We start from the raw sequence: 5,468 nt of genomic DNA, 5'->3' as shown, positions 1-5,468 counted from the left end.
TATCATTACTCTAGCAAGTTTTCCTACCCCTCCAAGATTGGGTTAGATACTCCCCTGAAGGATTCCATAAAGTCGTGTGGTTACCCTAATCAGAGGACTAATCACACCGGGGAACAGGGCTTTGTTCTTGCCTCAAGTCCTCAATAGAATGTGTGTTTCTGAGGGCTCTGGGCCCCTCTTTATCTTGTATCACTGACCCCTTGAAGAGTTGTAGGACAGTTGAGAGGTGCATTAGGGTTTAACTGCTTAATTATTTAATTAACTTAATAACCAGCCTTTTTCTCTGTGAAGATGGACAATGGTTTGAGAACTGTTTGTGACTTCCATGGGTGAATGAACTAGCGGTAGAGTGGGAGGTCACATGGAGATTATTTTTCTCCTTCTGCATGGGAATGACATTTGAACCCAGAAGGAGCGATTTTGATTAGACAAAGATCTGGCTGCAAGCACTGCCACCCTCCACTGTCCCTTATAAAACCATGTGGGAAAGCAATTTTGATTATTGTTGTAGAGGCAATCAGTTCTAGAAAAACATCCCAGAAGAAAATGGGTTTTTTTATTCCTTCTGGCTCAAAATAGTGGCTTATACACTTCTGGAGACTGAAGGAATACCAGCTTCAATTTATCAAATACATAAAATGTTAACTGTGTCATTTTATTGAAACTTTATGACATACATCACCAAGATATGATTTATACTACATCAGAAATGCTGCTTCCACATTCCCCTCGCCAGCCAAGGGATCCAGCCTGGCCTCAAGGACTCCAGCTGAAAAGCCTCAAGGTAGTTAATACAGGAGGCTGGTTTCCATGTTCAGAAACAGTCTCTGACCTGAGTCATAATGTCTTTAGAATGTCAAATTGTGTTTTCTTTCTTTCCTTCAGGTGTGCACTGTTCCTATTAATCAGATTCTTTGCTTGACTTCCTGACCCATTATTAATCTACTTATATAGTCAGATCTCCAAATTTCTGATACTCAAACCCTTTGCTTAAGAACTGTCTGTCCAACCTACTTCAGTGCTTTGTGGCATCTTAGTCTATCTCAGTTCTCACTGTCTGAGCCCTTAGACACTACCCATCAATGTCTAAGCCTTCAATCCATAGCTACTTCCGAACCTGATGGTGGTTTTGACCCTTCACCCTGACATATCTCAGGCTGCTCTCCTTCTCCCAAGGTGCATGCCCCACCGTGTTCACTGTGCCTCTTTGTTGGCTACTTGTCTTGCACTTTTGCATGCTGCTGTCCACAGATCTAGGAATATAGCACATGGTTCAGAAATAAAACATCTAGAAAACTCCAACATATTTTCATTAATTCTAAATTTAATCAAAGTGATACATGTGCATAATTTTAAAAGTCAGTGGAAAGAGGCAGTGTAGTACAGAGACTAAACGCTCTGGCCCTAGCATCAAACTGATCCAAGTTCAAAACCGTGTGGTGACAAATGGGTATGTCTCTTAACTTTTTTGAAATAAAAAGAAATTTTTTTTTAAGTCAATGAAGAGTGCAGTCCAGAAAAGGTGGAGGTGGGGGGAAGAAGAATAACTTTATAGTACAGAAACCAGCAAGACACTACCACAGCCAGATGATCAAGTCCAATATCAGCAGTGATGAGCCATGTGACAGTACGTGCCCAGATATGATGTGATGAAAATGGCACTTTATCTCTGAGGTCTTCCTCTCAGAAACCTATAACCCCAATATAATCATGAGGAAAACATAAGACAAATTTCAATAGAGAAGCATCTTACAAAATACTTCACCAGCATTTCTCACAACCGTCAAGATTATTAAAAACAAAAAAAGCCTGAGCAACTGTCCCAGCCATGAGGAGCCTGAGGAGACAAGACGGCGAAATACAATGTGGTGTCGGATGGTGTCCTGGAACAGAAAAAGAACATTAGCTAAAAACTAAAATAATTTGAGTACAGTTTGGGCTTTGGTTAACAATAATGTACCAATGTTTATTCATTGATTGTAAGGCATGTACCATACTAAACTGTCGACAGTAGGGAAACGGGTATGGACTGTATGGAACCTGTATTAACTTCTCAAGTTTTCTGTAAATCTAAACTGTTGTAAAAAATAAAGTCTATTTTTGGAAAAAAGAAAATGAAATAAATAAATCAGATAACTAAAAAAAAAAAAAGTCAATGTAACTACAGTGCTTAAAATGAAAAGCAGCAGCTCTTCCTGCAGGAGCCAGTAGGTTGAAAGGAGTGTGGCCTTCTCCTCTCCCTGCCACGGCTTGTGCACGTCCACGGATATCAGTGTACTCCGACCAGGGGGAGTCATCTGGTAAAAATGTCACTTTGCCTGCTGTCTTCAAGCCTCCCATTCGACCAGATATTGTGAACTTCGTTCACAACAACTTGCACCAAAAAAACCCAGGCCTCTGCTGTCAGAGAGTTAGCAGGTCATCAGCCCAGTGCTGAGTCTTGGGGTACTGGCAGAGCTGTGGCTACAGTTCCCAGAGTTCAAGGTGGTGGGACTCACCGTTCTGGCCGTTCTGGGTGCTTTCAGAAATATGTGCCATGGAGGCCGCATGTTTGCACCAACCAAAACCTGGCATTGCTGGCACCAGAGAGTGAACACAACCCAAAAGCGATATGCCATCTCTTCTGCCCTGGCTGTCTCAGCCTTACCAGCACTGGTCATGTCTAAAGGTCATCGTATTGAGGAAGTTCGTGAACTTCCTTTGGTGGTCGCAGATAAAGTTGAAGGCTACAAGAACACCAAGGAGGCTGTTTTACTTCTTAAGAAACTTAAGGCCTGGAATGATATCAAAAGTGTCTATGCCTCTCAGCAAATAAGGGCTGGCAAGGGCAAAGTGAGAAACCGTCATCATATCCAGTGCAGGGGACCCTGCATCATCTATAGTGAGGACAATGGTATCATCAAGGCTTTGGGGAATATCCCTGGAATTACTTTGCTTAATGTAAGCAAGCTGAACATTTTGAAACTTGCTCTTGGGGGGCATGTAGGATGTTTCTGCATTTGGACTGAAAGTGCTTCCCGGAAGTTAGAGGAATTGTACGGCACTCGGGTAAAGTTGCTTCCCTCAAAAGTGACTACGACCTTCCCATGCACAGGATGATCAACGCAGGCCTTAGCAGAATCTTGAAAAGCCCAGAGATCCAAAGAGCTCTTCGAGCACCACGCAAGATAATTCATCACAGAGTCCTGAAGAAGAATCCACTGGAAAACCAGAGAATCATGTTGACGCTGAACCCATATGCAAAGACCGTGTGACGAAATACCATTTTTCACCAAGCCAGGAATCGCAAACTTTGGGTGGATAAGGCAGCTGCAAGCAGTACAGGCTGAATCAGATGAGAAGGGGGTTGCAGGCAAGAAGACTGCAGTATGGGAGGCTGAGGCGGGAGGATCGCTCAAGGTCAGGAGTTCGAGACCAGCCTGAGCAAGAGTGAGACCCTGTCTCTACTAAAAAAGAGAAAGAAATTATCTGGGCAACTATAAATATATATGGAAAAAAATTAGCCGGGCATGGTGGCGCATGCCTGTAGTCCCAGCTACTCGGGAGGCTGAGGCAGGAGGATTGCTTGAGCCCAGGAGTTTGAGGTTGCTGTGAGCTAGGCTGACACCACGGCACTCACTCTAGCCAGGGCAACAAAGCGAGACTGTGTCTCAAAAAAAATAAAATAAAATAAAAAATAAAATAAAATAAGAAGACTGTAGTAGTGAAGAAAGGGGAAAAACCTGTTGGTGTTAAGAAGCAGAAAAAGCCTTTGGTGGGAAAAAAAGCTGCCTCTATCAAGAAACTATCAGCTGAAAAGAAGCCAGCAGAAAAGAAACCTACCACAGACAAAAAGAAGCCTGCTGCATAAACTCTTAAATTTGTTTATTCCATACAGGTCAAATCCTTTTCAGCAGCTTATTTTGAATAAAGATGTGATCAAAGAGACAAAAAAAAAAAATTAAAAAAAAAGCAGCAGTTCCTGTCATTACTGCAAGTCTTTTGTCCTAGTGGCAACTGTTTTCAATTCATTGAATTGTTTCTCATGGCTTTACTATATTTTTAAATATGTGCTTTTGTGGCATTTTTTTTTATTTATCCATTTTGGACAGTGCCCACTGACTTCCTGCAATGGCAGATGAGGATTTATCTCTCTTCCACTGGGTTCCTTCTACTCGTCTCCCATTATATATGTCACAACTTTTGGCTAATCCACATTCAGTGTTCAATTTACTGTAATTACGTAATTGTGTTCACTGTTGAGCTAAATTGTGTTCTGATTACTTTTCCTTTATGAAAACTTTTACTAAAATTAATAACTGTTTCTTTTTAAAATTTTCTTGGTTCTCTCTGTACGTATTGGTAATTCTTCCCAAATACCCTAAAAGCTACATGGTTAAACCTTCTCAGTATTATTTTCCAGAATAACAGATGTCAGAAAATCTATCTGGTTCATTTTGTTCTGGTGCCTCTCTCATGCAAACCTTTATTTCTCTTTTTAATTTTTAAATTTAATTTTTTTTTTAAGAGACAGGGTCTCACCCTGTTACCCAAGCTGAAGTGCAGTAGCATGATCATAGCTCACTGCAGCCTCAAACTCCTGGGCTCAGGGAATCCTCCCACCTGAGGCTCCCCAGTAGCTGGGACTACAGGCGTGCGCCTCCATGCCGGATAATAAACATGCGTTTTTTCCCTCTACTCTAGACCATGCCTTAGGTATCATTCCAAAATTTCTCTTTATCACACTTCTGATGAGTCCTGTGTTTTTTGGATCAAATATTTCTTTCCTGTTATACTTTCTTATTAAGATACAGAACATTCTCTAGTATCTTTTTTTTTTCTCCTTCCCATCTTTTTTTAAAATTTATTTTTATCAACATTATGCATGTACTCAGTTTGGAAAAAAATAGTTTTATAGGTATTTTAGGAAAAATCACAATCTCCTTGCTTCGGATCTCTGGGAAACCGGGTTCAAAGCAAAAGCTTATGTTTTACATATATATATTTTGTGGTGCAATCCAGGAACGCAGTAGTGAGGGAAAAATAAAGTAAGAAAGGGAAAGAGGGGGAACAAATAACAGAGTATGCAGAAGGTAGCTGGTCTCAGCTTTGTGGTAACTGTAGCAGCTTGCTTGTTCTTGTGGGATGTCTTTATCGAGGTCATTTTAAAAAGATAAAATATATGTAACAGTTTATGTGTCCCCTTGGTCGAAGTTTACTCCACTGGATATCAGTTCCCCAGCATTTCCAGACTGCACTGTCTAGCCTGTCTAGGCAGCTAGCGGGGAATCCTGAGCGCAGGAATGCAGTGTGACATCTGAGGTTTAAACCACAGTGCACACAGACAGTGAGTGAGTCTATGCAACTGGCAATCTCCCTCTGTCCTTCAGTAAACTGCATCCATGTGAGCCCTGCCATACAGCAAGCTTCTGAGGATGCGCGGGTGCTGAATGGATCCAGTGGCTTCTTCTTGTACTTTGTTGGCAACA

The 5,468-nt window shown here is 41.5% G+C and overlaps 1 pseudogene; it reads left to right on the top strand.

The window, feature by feature from the left end:
* The first annotated feature begins 2,024 nt into the window (after positions 1-2,024).
* LOC123648171 lies at positions 2,025-3,850 on the top strand (annotated as a pseudogene).
* The last annotated feature ends 1,618 nt before the right edge of the window (positions 3,851-5,468 follow it).

The sequence above is a fragment of the Lemur catta genome, chromosome 12 (genome assembly GCF_020740605.2).
Source record: "Lemur catta isolate mLemCat1 chromosome 12, mLemCat1.pri, whole genome shotgun sequence".
NCBI classification, from domain to species: domain Eukaryota; kingdom Metazoa; phylum Chordata; class Mammalia; order Primates; family Lemuridae; genus Lemur; species Lemur catta.
Note: the sequence above shows the minus strand (reverse complement) of the source record. Positions and strands in the feature narration are given on the sequence as shown.